The sequence below is a fragment of the Xenopus laevis genome, chromosome 3L (assembly GCF_017654675.1).
Source record: "Xenopus laevis strain J_2021 chromosome 3L, Xenopus_laevis_v10.1, whole genome shotgun sequence".
Taxonomy (NCBI): Eukaryota; Metazoa; Chordata; class Amphibia; order Anura; family Pipidae; genus Xenopus; species Xenopus laevis.
Window position 1 is genome coordinate 135472810 of NC_054375.1, and position 19917 is coordinate 135492726.

General features: G+C 43.7%; 1 long non-coding RNA gene across 1 annotated transcript; it reads right to left on the reverse strand.

Annotated features, from left to right (window-relative positions):
* Window positions 1-7338: 7338 nt before the first annotated feature.
* LOC121401583 lies at window positions 7339-8545 on the reverse strand. Its single transcript, XR_005966378.1, has 3 exons — window positions 8472-8545; window positions 7662-7781; window positions 7339-7566 (listed from the first exon to the last, which is right to left on the reverse strand). It is a non-coding gene; the product is annotated as an uncharacterized LOC121401583 (long non-coding RNA).
* Window positions 8546-19917: the final 11372 nt, after the last annotated feature.

A 19917-nucleotide genomic window follows, 5' to 3' on the forward strand; every position in this document is an offset into this window, starting at 1 on the left:
GTTCGCGCGAACATCGGGTGTTCGCGCTCGCCGGAAGTTCGCGAACGTCGCGCGACGTTCGCCATTTTGGGTTCGCCATTGTTGGCGCTTTTTTTTGCCCTCTCACCCCAGACCAGCAGGTACATGGCAGCCAATCAGGAAGCTCTCCCCTGGACCACTCCCCTTCCCTATAAAAACCGAAGCCCTGCAGCGTTTTTTCACTCTGCCTGTGTGTGCTGAAGAGATAGTGTAGGGAGAGAGCTGCTGCCTGTTAGTGATTTCAGGGACAGTTGAAAGTTTGCTGGCTAGTAATCGTTTTGATACTGCTCTGTTATTGGAGGGACAGAAGTCTGCAGGGGTTTGAGGGACATTTAAGCTTAGGTAGCTTTGCTGGCTAGTAATCTACCTTCTACTGCAGTGCTCTGTATGTAGCTGCAGTGGGCAGCTGTCCTGCTTCTGATCTCATCTGCTGACTGCTGCAATAACAGTAGTCCTTGTAAGGACTGCTTTTATTTATTTTTTTGTTGTTTTACTACTACTACTACTACTACTACTATAAGAGCCCAGTGCTATTAGTCTAGCAGTGTTGGGGAGTGGGACTGGTGTGCTAATCTGCTGCTCCTAGTAGTTCAGCAGCACCAACTTTAATTTTTTTTTTTTAATATTCATTTTTTTTTATTTTACTTTTTTTTATTTTACTACCGCTGTAGTAGTGTATAAGTTGACCTTTTAGGCATTATTTGCCCTGTAGGCATTTTTTGCCCAGTGTGTTATTCAACCAACTGCCATCTAGCTGTGTGACCTTGTTCACATTCTGTCTAAATATCCATAATATTACCGTCTCCAGAAAAAACACCGGAGTGACTTTTTTCAAGCAGCCATAATATATTTTACGTAATCCGTATCCATCGCTGTAGTAGTGTATAAGTTGACCTTTTAGGCATTATTTGCCCTGTAGGCATTTTTTGCCCAGTGTGTTATTCAACCAACTGCCATCTAGCTGTGTGACCTTGTTCACATTCTGTCTAAATATCCATAATATTACCGTCTCCAGAAAAAACACCGGAGTGACTTTTTTCAAGCAGCCATAATATATTTTACGTAATCCGTATCCATCGCTGTAGTAGTGTATAAGTTGACCTTTTAGGCATTATTTGCCCTGTAGGCATTTTTTGCCCAGTGTGTTATTCAACCAACTGCCATCTAGCTGTGTGACCTTGTTCACATTCTGTCTAAATATCCATAATATTACCGTCTCCAGAAAAAAGACCGGAGTGACTTTTTCAAGCAGCCATAATAAATTTTACGAGATCCGTATCCACCGCTGTAGTAGTGTATACGTTGATCTTGTGGGCAGTATTTGCACAGTGTTTTCTTCAAACCGCCATCTAGCTGTGTGAGCTTGTTCACATTTTGTCTAAATATTGATAATATTATCGTCTCTAGAAAAACCACTTGAGTTACTTTTTTTCAAGCATGATTCATATATTTTACGTAATCCGTATCCACCGCTGTAGTAGTGTATACGTTGATCTTGTAGGCATTATTTGCACACTGTTTTCTTCAAACTGCCATCTAGCTGTGTGTATTATCGTTTCCAGAAAAACCAACTGAGTTTTTGTTGTTGTTGTTTTTTTAAAAATAATGCCAGGCAAAGGCAGGCCGCCACGCAGAGGCCGTGCTAGGGGCCGTGCTGCTATGCAATCCTGTGGCCCTAGCAAATTGCCCAGTTTTAAAAAGCCAATGACCCTGAACTCCCAAAATGCTGAAGAGGTAGTTGACTGGCTTACACAGCACACCCCATCCTCTACCGTTTCTAACTTTACCACAACATCCTCCTCATCCTCCACTGCTATGGCCACCCCACGTAACACTTCCTCCACCACCGGTGCCCCTTCTTCACTGGAGTCAGAGGAGTTATTTTCCCATGAGTTTCTTGAACTGAGTAATGCGCAACCATTATTGCCAGAAGAAGATGAAGGAGATGAGGACGTTACACCAGATTTAATTCTGGCAGAGAACACGACAGAGATGGACATAATGAGTGATGAGGAGGAGGTCCCCGCTGCTGCTTCCTTCTGTGATGTGTCAGAAGAAATTGATGCATCTGAGGAGAATGATGATGAGGAGATTGATGTTTTGTGGGTGCCTAGTAGAAGAGAGCAAGAGGAGGGTAGTTCAGATGGAGAGACGGAGAGTCAGAGAGGCAGTAGGAGAATAAGACTTAGAAGAAGCAGGGAGGACAGCCCGCAGGGATCAGTAGGGCAACAACATGTATCGGCACCTGTGTTCAGCCGGCCAACGCACCCGCCATTGCCGCCAATGCCGCCAACTTCTACTGTTACCGCCAGATCGCACACTTCCAAAAAGTCAGCAGTGTGGGATTTTTTTAATGTGTGTGCCTCTGACAAAAGCATTGTAATTTGCAATGAGTGCAGTCAGAAACTGAGCCTTGGTAAGCCCAACAGCCACATAGGTACAACTTCTATGCGAAGGCACATGAGCGGCAAGCACAAAGCACTTTGGGAGCAACACCTCAAAGGCAACAGGCAAACTAAAAGCCACACTCCTTCTGGTCCAGCATCTTACTGCTCTACCTCTGCTCTCCTTGACCCGTCTGAACCACCCTCCACTCCGCCTTCCACCTTGACCACCTGTTTCCCATTCCCAGTCATCTGCCACCAGCCAAGTTTCTGTGAAGGCCATGTTTGAGCGTAAGAAGCCAATGTCTGACTGTCACCCCCTTGCCCGGCGTCTGACAGCTGGCTTGTCTGCACTCTTAGCCCGCCAGCTTTTACCATACCAGCTGGTGGACTCTGAGGCCTTCCGCAAATTTGTAGCAATTGGGACACCGCAGTGGAAGGTACCCAGCCGCAATTTTTTTTCTAAAAAGGGAATACCACACCTGTACCAACATGTGCAGAGCCAAGTTACCGCATCTCTGTCACTTAGTGTTGGGCCAAAGGTCCATATGACTACTGACGCATGGTCCTCCAAGCATGGTCAGGGCAGGTATGTCACCTACACTGCCCACTGGGTGAACTTGGTAATGGCTGGGAAGCAGGGAATGGGTAGCTCAACAACAACAGTGGAGTTGGTGTCACCGCCACGGATTGCACGCGGTTCTGCCACCACCTCTACTCCTCCATCGCTCTCTACCTCGTCTTCTTCCTCTTCTTCTTCTTACTCTGCTGCTGGGTCCTCCTTCTCCTCCTCCACACCTGTGCACCCCCAGCTCCCCCTAGGCTATTCGACGTGCCAGGTACGCCGTTGTCACGCTGTCTTGGGGATGACGTGCCTGGAAAGCAAAAACCATACCGGATCTGTACTCCTGTCATCTCTGCAGTCACAGGCCGATCGGTGGCTGACCCCACACCAACTGCAGATCGGAAAAGTGGTGTGTGACAATGGAAGCAATCTGTTGGCAGCGTTGAGACTGGGCAATTTAACACATGTGCCCTGCATGGCACATGTGTTAAATTTAATAGTCCAACGTTTTGTCTCCAAGTACCCAGGATTCCAGGACGTTCTCACCCAGTCCAGAAAGGTGTCGGCCCATTTCAGACGTTCCTACACAGCCATGGCACGCCTTGCTGACATTCAGCAGCGCTACAACATGCCAGTCAGGCGTTTGATTTCTGACAGCCAGACTCGCTGGAATTCAACGCTCCTTATGTTGGAACGTCTGCTGCAACAACAAAGGGCCGTCAACGAGTACCTTTTTGAACTGGGTGGTAGGACTGGATCTGCAGAGCTGGGGATTTTTTTCCCCCGTTACTGGGTGCTTATGCGCGATGCCTGCAGGCTCATGCGACCTTTTGAAGAGGTGACAAATATGGTCAGTCGCACCGAAGGCACCATCAGCGACCTAATACCCTTCGCTTTCTTCCTGGAGCGTGCCGTGCGACGAGTGACAGATGAGGCTGTAGACCAGCGTGACGAGGAGCTGGAAGCGCACGATTTCTGGTCGGAATCACCAGAACGAACCCAGGCACCTGCTGCAACGCAGGGAGAGGTGCCAGAAGTGGAGTCAGAGGAGGAAGGTGGCTTTGTGGAGGAGGAGGAGGAGGACCAACAGGAGCAGGCTTCCCAGGGGGCTAGTGGTGACCTTTTGGGGACCCCTGGTCTTGTACGTGGCTGGGGGGAGGAGACCGTGGATGATGCAGTCCTTGATAATGAGGAAGCGGAGATGGATAGCTCTGCATCCAACCTTGTGAGAATGGGGTCTTTCATGCTGTCATGCCTGTTGAAGGACCCCCGTATCAAGAGGCTTAAGGAGAAGGACCTGTACTGGGTCGCAACGCTACTAGACCCTCGGTACAAGCATAAAGTGTCAGAAATGTTACCAACATACCACAAGTCCGAAAAGATGCGGCATTTACAAACCAGCCTGCAAAACATGTTGTACAATGCTTTTAAGGGTGATGTCACTTCAGGAACTCATCAACATTCCAGGGGCAGAGGTGCCAGTAATCCTGCCACGAGCACACCTGCAAGGACAAAGCCCTTTGGCCAGTCTGTAACGTCAGACATGCAAATGTTTTTCTGTCCAAGGCAGCGCCACAACCCTTCTGGATCCACCCTCAAAGAATGCCTCGACCGGCAGGTAGCGGACTACCTGGCATTAACTGCAGATATCGACACTCTGAGGAGCGATGAACCCCTGGACTACTGGGTGCGCAGGCTTGATCTGTGGCCAGAGCTGTCACAATTTGCCATGAACCTCTTGTCTTGCCCAGCCTCAAGTGTGCTCTCAGAAAGGACCTTCAGTGCAGCAGGAGGGATTGTAACTGAGAAGAGAACTCGCCTAGGTCACAAAAGTGTCGATTACCTGACCTTTATTAAAATGAATGAGGGGTGGATCTCGGAGGGTTACTGCACGCCGGAAGACTTGTTCTGACTTCTATGCAGCTGTCCTTCTCTTCAAGCCTCATGACTCCACACACAGCTGTCCTTTAGCGTCCTCCTCCCTCCGCCACCGTTACAAACTAGGGTGCAAACCCTACTGGTTTAATTTTTTCTGGCCTCTGTGCTTCAGTGGCTGCAACCAAAAAAACTGGGCAAACAATGTCTACAAGGTCAACGTATGGCAAAAAATGACTATTTTCAGCATTTATATGGCATATTTTTTCTGGCAACTGTGCTTCAGTGGCTGCGTCCAAAAAAATGCATATTTTCTGCATTTATATGGCATAATTTTTCTGGCCTCTGTGCTTCAGTGGCTGCAACCAAAAAAATGCATATTTTCTGCATTTATATGGCATAATTTTTCTGGCCTCTGTGCTTCAGTGGCTGCAACCAAAAAAATGCATATTTTCAGCATTTATATGGCATAATTTTTCTGGCCTCTGTGCTTCAGTGGCTGCAACCAAAAAAATTTATATTTTCAGCATTTATATGGCATAATTTTTCTGGCAACTGTGCTTCAGTGGCTGCGACCAAAAAAATGACTATTTTCAGCATTTATATGGCATATTTTTTCTGGCCTCTGTGCTTCAGTGGCTGCGGCCAAAAAAACTGGGCAAACAATGCCTACAAGGTCAACGACGTTGACCTTGTAGGCATTGTTTGCCCAGTTTTTTTGGCCGCAGCCACTGAAGCACAGAGGCCAGAAAAAATATGCCATATAAATGCTGAAAATAGTCATTTTTTGCCATACGTTGACTCAACGTATATGGCAAAAAATTACTATTTTCAGCATTTATATGGCATATTTTTTCTGGCAACTGTGCTTCAGTGGCTGCGACCAAAAAAACTGGGCAAACAATGCCTACAAGGTCAACGTATGGCAAAAAATGACTATTTTCAGCATTTATATGGCATATTTTTTCTGGCAACTGTGCTTCAGTGGCTGCAACCAAAAAAACTGGGCAAACAATGTCTACAAGGTCAACGTATGGCGAAAAATTACTATTTTCAGCATTTATATGGCATATTTTTTCTGGCAACTGTGCTTCAGTGGCTGCGTCCAAAAAAACTGGGCAAACAATGCCTACAAGGTCAACGTATGGCAGTTGTTTAAAGAGAACAGTAGATTACTAGCCAGCAAAGCTACCTAAGCTAAAATGTCCCTCAAATCCCTGCAGACTTCTGTCCCTCCAATACAGAGCAGTATCAAGCAGATTACTAGCCAGCAAACCTACTATCATCTGTCCCTGAAATCACTAACAGCTCTCCCCCTACACTATCTCTTCCAAGCACACACAGGCAGATTTTTCAGATACATTTTTGCCCTTGATCCCCCTCTGGCATGCCACTGTCCAGGTCGTTGCACCCTTTAAACAACTTTAAAATCATTTTTCTGGCCAGAAATGTCTTTTTTAGATGTTAAAGTTCGCCTTCCCATTGAAGTCTATGGGGTTCGCGAACCGTTCGCGAACCGCTCGCATTTTTGCGCAAGTTCGCGAACTTTTTTTCCGACGTTCGCTACATCCCTGCTGAGGTCATCCTCAGAAGGCTGATTGGTCAGAGACAAAGAAGGCATGCTGGGAATAGGGTTGCCACCTCACCCCTTTAAAAGATATGGGGGCAAATTCACTAAGATGCGAAGTTGCGCCAGGCGCAACTTCGCCGCACTTCGCCAGGCGTAGTTTCGCCAGGGCTCTGCAAATTCACTAAAATCCGAAGTTGCGCACAGGGGTAGCGTAAGCTTGCGAAGTTGCGCTAGCGTTGATTCGCTATATAAAGCGAAGTTGCGCTAGTGAAGGCTAATTTGCATACGGCGCGAAATTCAAATTTCAATGGAGGAACACGTATCTGCACTACAAATGCCTAGAAAACCTTCAAATCAGCAAATAAAAATTTTATTTTGCCCTACACATGTGCCCACTGTCTAGGTAAGTTGCCATGAGTCAGGAAATGTAGGGGGGAGGAAGGGGAGCCCCAAAAAATTTTTGATCTTTTTCAGCCTATCACCCATCATGTAGAAAGCACGCCAGCGTTTTTTGGGACTTAGAAAAAAAAAATGACTTTTTTTTTAAACAATCCATATCTACTCTATTGCGCTTCGCCAGGTCTGAGATGGCGAAGGAAGTCTAGCGTAAAAGGTAGCGTTCACTACACTGCGCAAGTTAGTGAATTTGCGTAGTTTCGTCGCTAGCGAAGATTCGCCTGGCGTAAGGTTGCGAAGTAACACTAACGAAACTACGACAGCGTTCGTTAGTGAATTTGCGCAGTAGCGAAAATGCCAAACGCTAGCGAATTAACGCTAGCGTTCGGTGCTTCGCGCCTTAGTGAATTTGCCCCATGGAATCCACAGCGTGCATGGCTAATTAGCAATTTATTTAGAGGCATGATGCATGGCTGCACATAAAATCAGTTCAGTCTGCAGCATGAATCTAAATGAATTGCTAATTAGCCATGCAGGTTGTGGATTCCATATGTTTTAAAGAGGTGAGGTGGCAATCCTAGCTGGGAGGTATTACAGTATAATGATGTCTTCATACAAAAGGCACAGACAATTCCCCTTTTAGCCTTAGCCATTATTACCTCTTGAATCTAATCCACAATACTTTCTGCCTTCTCCAAAGTGACATCTTTTAGGGCCTGTTTAAGAGCAGAGACTCCCATCTGGTACGCAGAGACAACCTAAGGCCGTAAACATATCGCTATCATTAGCCCAGTTTGTTAATACAAGTCACTTCTTGTGGGTTTCTTGCTCTTTCAGTGCTAAATGCCATCACCTTGCGGTCTGTTTTGGCAGCCGATATCCTCTCCAAGATTCCCTGTATGTTGTCCTGCTTGTTCTGCAGCTCCGTAATGCGACGCTCCACTAGCTTTCTCTTCTGCAAACAACGCAGAGCCTGGGAATAATATTAAGGGCAGACAAACAAGCACCCATTTAATGAAATAGAATTACTAGCAGATCTTGTAACCAACCATTGTCAGCAGCAGGACATTAGTTGTACTTCCAGGTTTGACAACCATGTAGGCAAACGAAGCACAACAAGATGCAAAGGTGGAGAGACTAGAGGCAGATCTTAAAGGATAAGTAAACCTCAAAAGTAAGTGAATTTAAAATGTGTTATGAGTGCTATTCTAAGAACTTTTGCAGTGTATATTCATTATTTATTTTATTTTTCATTCCAAGATTTTAAAGGATACATGTACTGTTATTATGAATGAATTTTGTTACAACAGCGACTGATGTTCTTTTGGTTATTAAAGATATGATAAAGGTTTCTAATTTCTTAACCAGAAGAACATCAGAGCAGCCTCCTTCTTTCGACTGACAACTTCCTTGACTACTTGGTGGTCAGACTGGTCAGAAAATGACCAGCAGGTGGTGCTGTTGAAAGAAAATTCATTCATAATAACAGTACATGTATCCTTTAACATCTTGGAATGAAAAAAAAAAAATTAATGTACATTGCAAAAATGCTTAGAATAGCACTCTCTCATCAATTTTACATTCACTTATTTTTAAGGTTTACTTATTGAGCAGGCTGGAATGGACAGAAGAAACAGAGGGATATAAAGTCTGATCTGCTCACCTGGTTCTTGTTTCCTGCCGATTATAGGTTCTGGCTTCCTCCGTCAGCCTGCAGAGAAAAGAGACGGCTGCTCTAATAGTCAGAGCTTCACATAACAGTCTATGTTGTCAGTCCCTATGTCTGTATCATTTGGAAGAAGGGAGCAGGACATGATAGAAAGTGGCAGGTGAGAGGCCAAATGCAACTCTAAAATAACCAGTGCCAGAATATTTTCTAAACCAATGGAAGATCTTAGTTACCCACCAGTAGTAACTGTACTAAAATGCCAGATTTCTCCCTGTATCAGGTTTATATGTATCATCTTTCTTTTTATATTGAGCCTGTATTAGTATGCGAGTTCTTCTCCTTGTATTATTAAAGGGGTTGTTCACGTTTGAATTAACTTTTAGTATGATGTAGAGAGTGGTATTCTGAGACAATTTGCAAAAGGTTTTGATTTTTTATTATTTTTGTTATTTAGCTTTTTATTCAGCTGCTCTCTGGTTTGCACTTTTACAAATTACCCTGGCAACCATGCATTGATTTGAAAAGAGACTGCAATATGAATAAAAGAGACCTGAATAGAAAGAGGAGTAATAAAAAGCACTATGACAGTACATTTTTAGCCCCACAGAGCATTTGTTTTTAGATGGGGGTCAGTGACCCCCATTTGAAAGCTGAAAAGAGACAGAGAAGAAGGCAAATAATTCAAAAACTATAAAGAAGAAAAAATAAAGGCCAATGGAAAATTTTCTTAGAATTAGCCATTCTAATTAGCCATTCTATAACATACTTTACAGTGCTACGCAATATGTTGGCGCTATATAAATACATGTTAATAATAATAATACTTAACTTGAAGGTGAACCTACCCCTTTAGTGAACTAGAATACCAGCCCTTTTTTCATTTATTTCCTTGTATTAGAATTCCAACACTTCTGAATGTGCCTGAATTATAGTGCCCATTCTCCTCAATGTATTCTGCCGGTATTATAGGGTCACTTGTCGTGCCTGTATTAGAGCACCAGCACTGTGTATTCTGATTGCATTAGGGTGTCTTTCTGTATTTTACAGGAAGCAGCTATGGATGCTTAGAAGTATATATATATATGTCACAATATAGAGGTTAGGAAATGCACACAAGCAGAATAACTGCTATTTTAAGCTTTTATTGTGCGTCCACACAACCTGTTTTTGGGCATCAAGGGCCCTTATTCAAGTGTGTGAAAAAAAGGCCCTTGATGCCCCAAAACATGTTGCGTGGACACACAATATATACTTAAAAAAACAGGATTTTTGATACTCACCGTTAAATCTGTTTCTCTGTAGTCGATAGGGGGACACAGGGACCTTAGGGGTTAAGCTCCATCCTCCAGGAGGCAGGACACTTATGAAAATCATTCAGGGGGCGTGTCTGGATAGCCAGCTTAACCCCACACACTTACTTATTCCATCAGTTTGTACCAAGGATACTGCTATAATAACTTCATAAAACCATAGCCGAATGGCAGAACAGGTAAGAAAACTAGAAGAATATTCCCATTTAGACCAACGTGGTCAACCATTCCTCAAGGGGCGGGAAGCCCTGTGTCCCCCTATCGGCTACAGAGAAACAGATTTAACGGTGAGTATGAAAAATACTGTTTTCTCTGTCATCTCTGGGGGACACAGGGACCTTAGGGGACTTAACAAAGCAGCCCCAGACAAACGGGTGGGAATTGAGGAATTAAACTGAGTTGAAAAGAGATGACACCTTTACTGCACTATGGAGTGCAGTACTTTGCGGCCAAACTCTGCCTCCGCTGAGGAGTACGTGTCAAGATTGTAGAATTTTGAGAATGTATGAACAGAAAACCAGGTGGCCGCTCTGCAGATCTGCTCAATTGAGGCAGAGTTGTGCCATGCCCAGGAAGCTCCGACTGCTCTCGTCAAATGAGCTCGTATATTCAGGGGTGGAACCTTCCCTTTGGATAAGTAGGCTTGCCGTATTGTCTCTTTGATCCATCTTGCCAGTGTTGCTTTAGAAGCTGCCTGGCTTTTTTTAGGGCCCGCTGGTAGTATAAACAAGGATGTAGAATGCCGAAATGGTTTTGAGAGTTCCACATACCAACAAAGTGCTCTGACGACATCTAATTTGTGTAGTCTGCGCTCTTTGTCGTTCTTGGGATCAGGGCATAAGGTTGGCACTACTATTTCTTGATTGATGTAAAATTGAGATACCACCTTTGGTAGGAAGGAGGGTAGTGTTCTGAGTACGGCTTTGTCCTTGTGGAAAATGATGTACGGTTCTTCAGAAGACAGAGCGCTGAGTTCTGATACTCGTCTGGTTGAGGATATTGTCATCAGGAAAAGCACTTTCTTAGTCAGAAGTGATTCAGAAATGGATCCCATTGGTTCAAACGGTGGATCAAGAAGCGCTTCGAGTACTAGGTTTAAGTCCCACCCTGGGACTGGGGATCGGAACGGAGGTTTTAGATGTTGTACTCCCTGCAGAAATGTCCGTATGGATTCATCTAGTGCCAGTCTTGTCTGAAGAAGTACAGATAAGGCTGATATCTGTACTTTAAGAAAGCTGAGCTTGGGGGCGGAGTTTGCCTAGCAACTTTAATGGACGCATAGGAGAAGAGCTCCGTGCACGAGGGAGCTACAGATCCTATGGGGGCGAATCTAAGCTGCCCATTGCGGGCTATTACTCTGGCAGAGTGATCCCTCCAAGTCATGGGCCAGAAGAGAAATAAAAAAAAAAGAACAAAAAGCTGTCTCCACTTATTTTATTCGAGCGTCGCACACGCTCCTCCGCCAACTTGGATTCGCCGCAAGGTGCGGAATCGCAGGCCTCTGTTATGACGGAGCCGCAGGGTGAGAGCATTCCGGCGACAGCAACGCAAATCCGCGAAATGCTGCAGGAAGTGAAATGTACCCTCTAGAATGATGTTCGGCGGATGTCGGATGAACTTCGCAAAGATATCCAAGACATTGGCGAGAGGACGGCGCACCTAGAGGAGCAAATAACCGAATTTGTGGAGGCCCATAATGACCTCGCGGACTCGCATACGAAAGTACAGGCGGAGACAGACAGACTGGTCGACAAGATAATTGACCTAGAAGACAGATCCCGCCGGAACAATTTGCGGCTTAGGGGGATCCCTGAAGAGGTAGGCCCGCAAGACCTAGAGCAGCACATACAACAGCTGCTGGCGGCCATTATGCCTGACTCCCACCAGCTCGAACGAGAACTGGATCACATTCATCGGGTTCCCAAACCCAAGGCGGCCCCTGATGCGGCGCCACGGGATGTGCTGGCGAGGAGAAGTTACTATCGCTTCTTTGCAAGAAAGAGGGGTGGCAACCTGATTACCAGAAGTTGGAGATCTATACCGATCTATCGCCAGCAACTTTACTAAAGAGGAAGGCCTTTGCTGAAACTACGTCTCTGCTACGCCAACACAATATTCCGTACAGATGGGGTTATCCGGTAAAGTTGATAGTGCAAAGGAATGGAGTGCCCACTACGCTGTCAACAGCTGACGATCAGATGGAACATCATGTCGCCGGAGCAAGACACAGAGCCTACAGCACTACGTAGGCCTCCCCTACAGCAGCATAAAGTGAGGAAGGATTGGTCGAAAGCTTAAAGTTGTAGTAAAACAAAAATCAATTATGGGGTAGCTGCTGTCTATACAGCGAGTACTGTGCACAGGTCCAATTAAACCAAGGTAAATATCAAAGACATGCACAGTTTCTCGCTTAAAAACATTTATTGGTGCATATTAACCACAAAAACTAACATGTCAATGTACAATTCACACACACCACAAAGCAGTGTCTCCCCCCCAGTCTGCCTACCTGTTGTTAGCCACACCCTCCTGACGCGTTTCGCGCTATTGGGCGCTTCATCAGAGGAGGTGTGGCTGGTGCTGGTCATGTCCCTTAAATACCTGCAGGATTACTTAATGCAGGTTCTAGGGTTAGATACTTGCACATTTGTGTATTAATTGCCTGCAGAATTGTTTTCTGCAGGTTCAAGGGTTACATATGTGTGGCTAACGACAGGTAGGCAGACTGGGGGGGAGACACTGCTTTGTGGTGTGTGTGAATTGTACATTGACATGTTAGTTTTTGTGGTTAATATGCACCAATAAATGTTTTTAAGCGAGAAACTGTGCATGTCTTTGATATTTACGAAAGCTTAAAGTTGCCCACAATCCAGCTGCATAACAGAGATATTGAATCTTGTTGCCCCTTTGAGGAAGCTAAAAGTACAGGACAGTAAGGTAACCCAGAAACTCCCCTGTCCACAATGAGATATTGTATCTCCGGAGCCCCCATTGACTCCACATTAGCTGAGTAGTCACACCGTGGTATCTACCACACGTTACCACATGCGTTTTTCGCAGTTCTTTTGTTTAATGTTCTATGTTTTGTTGATAACAATGTTTTATTATACTGTTTTTTCTACCATACCTCAGTGGTATCATACAATTGCAGGGTCCTATGTCTTACTTAATCAGCGTAATATTGTATTGCGAGCAAGCTATGTCGAAATTGTTGCAGTGTCGCATTATATTTTAGGGGTATCCCAACGGGTAAAGCAACTGGTCAATTTGTTGTGATGACACGTTTTTACTCTCTGAATACTAGAGGATTGAATTCCCCCCATAAAAGGAATCAAGCCCTTAGAGATGCTTTTCAGGCCAAGGCTGATATACTTTTCTACCAGGAAACACATTTCTGTGTCAAGAACCCGCCACGGTTTTCAGATAGGCATTATCCACATAGCTACCACTCATACTCACAAAACAAAACCAAGGGAGTGTCCATCTTGATATCCTCCCGTGTGTCATGGCAACTATTGAAGTCTGTTGTAGATCCCGCAGGCAGGTATATCCTCCTCATATGTATGATTGACAATGTTAAATATACCCTGATAAATATGTATGTCCCAAATGACAATCAAAGTAGATTCCTGACGCAAACTTTTACCAAACTGCTTAATGATATACAGGGGAAATGCATAATAGCTGGGGATTTTAATCTCACCCTAAACCCACATATTGATGTTCAAAGAGCAGATGGTAGGGGGGTTACGAACAAATCTCGGCTAGCCCAGGCCTCCAAATTTAGAACACTTTTGCACAACTTTGCCTTAATAGACGTATGGAGAGCTAAATACCCCTCAGCGAAAGACTTCACATACTATTCCCCTAGATTCCAAACACACACTAGGATTGACATGTTCCTCACCGACTTGCAATCCACCACACAAGTCGTTAATCCTTGGATTGGTCTACGAACATGGTCAGACCATGCCCCAATCGGTATGGAGCTCCCCCTAGATAGAATAGCTGACAAACTTCCCTGGAAACTGAACAATACATTGTTACAGAATGAGGAAACCAGGGGATATATTGAGCAGAGGATATTACAATTTTTCAGGGAAAACAATCCTAGAGACACTAACTGGCAAAACAATTGGTTAGCGCACAAAGCTGTTTTGCGAGGTGAATTAATAGCCAAGGCAAAACAACTTAGAAGGCAAAGGGAATCGGAACAGAAGATGCTAGAATCTCAGTTAGCAGACCTAGAAAGGGACCTGATACAGCACTTCCACGCGAATACAGTCAAACAAATAGAGGCTACACGTACTAAATTAAATACGATCTTGGCTGCTAAAACGGCGTACAGAGTACATGTATGAAACAACTTTTTTACACTAAGGGAAACAAGGCTTATTGGCGAACTTATTAAGACAAAGACAAGCTCAAACCCGCATACAACACTTACAGGACGCTCATACAAAAATAACTGACCCTAAACAAATAGCAAACAAATTTGCGCTTTATTATACAAAGTTATACAATTTAGGCTCTGACCCGGCAAACTCTAGACCACTTCCAGAACAAATTGACGCATATTTGAACACTTTGGACCTCCCTTCACCAACCCCGCAACAATTGGAATCCCTTCGCAAACCCATTCAGCTTGAAGATTAATCTGTGCAATCTGTGATTAAAGAACTGAAACTTGGTAAATCTCCAGGCCCTGACGGCTTCACAAACCAATATTACAAACTATACCTTGACATATTATCCCCGCATTTACTTAAATTATTTCAGGACATCATGGACACAGGTCTGATTAATCCTGAATTTCTACATGCTCATGTAGTTACCATCCCTAAACCAGGCAAATCCCACGACCAGTGTCAAAACTACAGACCCATCACTTTGCTTAATACTGACCTCAAAATTTACGCTAAGTTGCTAGCTCAACGGCTTAATTTAATACTTATCAAAAACGATCAAGTGGGATTCATACTAACCAGGCAAGGGGCTGATAGCTCAAGACGATTTCAGAATATTTTACACTTACTCAAAAGCACTGAAACACCAGCTCTATTGCTTTCCCTGGACGCAGAGAAGGCGTTTGACAGGGTAAATTGGGAATATATGAAAGCTACATTGGCCAAATTCCAGATTGGACCAACTTTCTTAAAAGCTGTCTCTCCACTATACTCAAATCCCACAGCTAAAGTTTGTACCAAGGGAGCCCTGTCAGACGCCTTCGAGCTTACTAATGGGACTAGGCAAGGGTGCCCTCTGTCGCCTTTTATCTTTGCCTTAATGGTTGAACCTTTAGCCCACAGTATTAGGGACAATCAGGATATAAAGGGCATCCCCACGCCTGCTGGGCAACAGAAAATTGGTTTGTTCGCAGACGATATTCTCCTGGCTGTTACGAATCCCTTGACCTCTCTACCTAATAGAGAGGTTTCAAGTAGTATCATGGTATAAAATCAACACCGCAAAAACGCAGGCTTTACCCACAGGGGTGATCCTGGCTCCTCCGCCGCCTGAGGCAGCAGCAGTTGCTGCTGCCCCCCTCCGCCGGAAATTCGCTCTTAAAGTACCAGGAGCAGCATTTTTGCTGCCCCTGGTACCTAGTGGGGCGCTGCCGCCTAAGGCGACAGCCTCAACTCGCCTCATTGGCGAAGCACCCCTGTCTACAAGGACTCCAAGGTCCTTTTCCATAATGGATTTGCCTAGTGCAGTCCCATTAAGGGTATAAGTGACTTGGATATTTTTACATCCCAGGTGCTTGACTTTACATTTATCAACATTGAATCTCATTTGCCACTTAGCTGCCCAGATTGCCAGTTTGTCAAGATCCTGTTGCAAGGATGCCACATCCTGGATGGAATTAATTGGGCTGGATAATTTTGTGTCATCTGCAAAAACTGATACATTACTTACAATACCCTCCCCTAATTCATTAATGAACAAGTTAAATATGGGTGCAGCGTTTTCATCCGACAGTCGGATACATTTAGTTTGCCCCCTGCAATTTTCATTAAGTGCTATTCTCTTCTGCACATCCGACATGTCTGATGTAAGTGCACCATGTAGTTCAGCCCTATAAGTTAACTAAGCTCTCTTAGAACCCAAGGGTGTATTCTATCTTGCCCTAATGCATTAATGCCATTAATCACTCCACATACCATAAATGAAGGCCGCAACCTACTCAAAAGCTCCACTGACCTCTTCGGATGACATCATCAAAACATGTAGTATACTGAGTAACTTGCCCAGTATTAGTAAAATGTTCTAAGATCATTTGTATTATTTGTATTGCATCAATGGGAGATGCCTGAAAACTGAACCCTCTCTGTTGTTCTGATGGGTTTGTTTGCTGGGGTCATTGAACCTGTCAAGCAGACTGGAAATAGGAAAATTTAGAGTAAATAATAAAAAACATTTAAAGCATTGCTTAGAATAGGTTCATCTATAATCCACTAAACTTAATTTAATGGTGAACATCTTTTAATGGGGGGCATTGACTATTCCCAGAGCAGAAGGGCAAGAGCACTAAGGGCACAAGAGTGCTTGGGCAAACGCCTGTGCTCTGTACCTCACTCTGGATAAAAAATCGGAATGACATGCAAGTTAGAGTTCGGGTAAAGTCCAGGAAGAGAGATGTTTAGGTCTTACCCACCTCACATGAATACAATGCTACAGAATGCAGGCAGAGCTGTATTCAGGGGGGTAGCCAAAGGTCTTGTCCGAAAACAGATGGTATCATCTTCCCTAGAATGATGTGTTCAAACTGTAGAAAACCACCCCAACCCCACCTTGGGCATGGAGCAGGTATGGGATCCATTATCCGGAAACCTGTTATCCAGAATTTTCGGTATTATGGGAAGACTGTCTCCCATAGACTCCATTTTATCCAAATAATCCACATTTTTAAAAAGCGATTTTGTCTCTGTAATAATAAAACAGTAGCTTGTACTTGATACAAACTAAGATATAATGAATCCTTATTGGAAGCAAAACCAGCCTATTGGGTTTATTTATTTAATGTTTAAATGATTTTCGAGTAGACTTAAGGTTTGAAGATCCAAGAGAAGATGAAGTATCGGAAAACCCCAGGTCCCAAGCATTCTGGATATTAGGTCCCATACCTACAGTATACTCCATCTCTCAGAGTACTGGCACATGGGGTGTTTGCCACTTTTATGAAAATGTGGGTGACATTTAATGCTTTACCTTAACAGAAGCTTTGAATCACTGCAAGTCCTTCAGTTAAATGGGTAATACTGTGAAACTGCATCGATGGGCAATGTAGGGCCAATCAAATGAAACGTCACCAGCATTTTCATCCGATTTGTCTCCCATATTTCACAAAGATGGAAAACTGCCTTGTGTCATAGTGATGAGCGAATTTTTTGCCAAATTTTGCCATGAAATTGACTCCACTGGGTAAAAAAAAGTGTTGAGCTTCAAAAAAATGTTGTCATCCATAGACTTCAATGCATTTTGGCAAATTTTCACAGTTGTGCAAACTTTAGTCAAAGCGAAACGGGTCAGATTCGCCCATCACTACAGGCTTGTGTGTCAATGCTCTCAGATTTTTGGAGGTTCCTATAATAGTATTCAGCTTCACTTATGTCATTGGGGCCCCCCGTGTAACTACACGTCTTCTACATGTCCCATTATTTCACACAACATACAAGATGCTGCCTGCGATTGCCAGTTAAACGTGAAACGTTGGCGAAACCGCTCAAAAATGAACCCACCACAAATCTTGATTTCGACTTGGAACTTGAAGTCTCTCAAAATGAATATATCATATCATCTAAGATTTATGGATACGTGTACTAGATAATAGATTTTATAGTTTTCTTTGGAACAGAATTTCTATTGTATAAGTGTGTGTGTTTATTTAAGGTTTATTTTGTTTCCAATTCTACGTAAAGACTAATTGTTCCAGCCCCTGGCACAGTCTCTTTCGCACTTATTTGGACAAGGTTTGGAATAACGGGAGAGGAGTAACAGGTGTTTTTGGGTTCTCTTCTACCTGTGCCAGACTGTCCTGGTACACACCATTACATTAAAGCACAATGCAAAGTTGCCTGAGGATAAACAAACAGTGACTTTCCCTATTGTTCAGTTATTTGTTTGCCCAACTGAGAAAATGGCTATATATTAAGGATCATCCATCTCATCTGGACCAGGCATTTACTCCAGTACTCTGACAGCAGCAATACTGATATGACAATGTCACCATCAACTCTGCTTTTTGCTGGGCTAGTAACAAGCCTGGTTCTTGGTAAGTAGCCTCTATTTCCTGAAGTATATAAAATGTATTTTCCGGTACTTATTTCCATAGGCATTCAAATCTGAGAAGACCAGTGGCTGCTAGGGGATTAGAGGGCCCAGTGAGGTACTTACTGATGCCAACGTTTGGAAGATCTAAAATGTTTTTGCCATGGGGACAGTAACTTATAGTTACAGTAAAAGGGGTAATTTACTATAACGCTGGGCAGAAGTACAAAAGTATACCCCTTAGTGCTTATGTACAAACCACTTCTCTTTGGGGTCTGCCAGCATTCTGTTCCTTTCATCAGTGTCATATGTCTCATATATCCTTATAACAATCATTTAAAAAAAAAATCTTGAAAACTAGAAGAAAATAAACATTGCTCACAATAGAGCCCAAAGCAATGTTACAGTCGTTTGTTTAAAAGGTTTACATTTCAGGGTTGTTCACCTTTGAGATAACTTTTAGTCTGATGCAAAGAGTGATATTATGAGACAATTTTCACTTTTTTTTTTTTTAAATATTTTTATTTATGAAATTTTGTCATACAGCAAAATATATGCAAAGTGCAAACAAGCATAGAAACGTTACAGTATACATAGATCAAAAGATATATCTCAGTCGTGAGGTCAATATAATCAACAATTAGAGCCATATCCCAAGGCTGGGAGTGTCCCAGTTGCAACGAGAAAGTAGTTCCACAACGCCAATAGAGCTGTCATATAAACAGGTGCTCTTTGAGAGCCAGGGGTACCCCGTAGCTTGCCAAAGTAAGCGGCAATGTACAGCAAGAACTAGGGGAGCTAATACCGAGCCCGTACCCCAGGAGGCTATAATTGCAAATCTTGTAACAATCAACATATAAGTAGTCCCCATAACCAAAGTGCCGTTAGACTGATTAGGTATGTTTACATAAACAATAACTCAAAAAACAATAATCAAGTGTTAGACTTAGCTGGGAAATAACAATACAAATAAAAAGAAAATGAAAATAAAAAAAACAAAAAATAAAGAGTGGTCAAACATACTTGAGGTACTGACAGAGGGTGTCACAGCTGGTACTTGACCCAGTAAGACTACTCTACCTGGTGAGGGATAGAGGAGGGACCTGAGGAATAATTTTTAGGGCGGGTTAGGTGGGAGGGACCCACTAAATCTATATAATAGCCATGGTTGCCAAATTTTCAAGGTCTTTTGGGAATTCTCGGAAGCTATACCAGTCAGCCTTTCATTCATGTAAATCCAGTCTATTTTATTCTTGAACTGAGAGAAGTTAATAGCAGGAGATTTCCAGGCTTTGGCAATAGATTGTCTAGCAGCCAAGAATATGTGGTTTAGAAGTTTCAGTTTAATCTTTGGGGTCCCCTTAGGAGGTATTCCGAGCAAGGCCTCCTGAGGGGCCTTTGGCAAGTTCAAGTGTAAAACCGAGAAGATAAGGTGATAGACCCTAACCCAAAACCTGGTGACTTTCGGGCAGGTCCACCAGATGTGGGTCATAGTCCCCGGGGATGAACAGCCCCGGAAACATTGGTTGTTAGAGCTATGATGGATTTTAGCTAGTCTAGCAGGGGTCAAGTACCATCTGAAAAGCACCTTGTATCCGGCCTCCTTCGTAATAGTATTAAGGGAACTATGTTGCAAATTATCCCAGGCTTTCAGCCAATCCTCCTCTGGTATGGTGACACCTAGTTCCGTTTGCCATGTTTTAATATATGATAGGTCAAGCAGATTAACCGGGGACACCATATTTCGGTATAGCAGTGAAATAGTACGTGGGGTTATGGTATTGTTGGTGCACCAACGCTCAAAATAAGTCTGGCTAGCTGCGTCGGGAACTCTCAGGGTGCAAGCCTCCCGGGCCCAATGT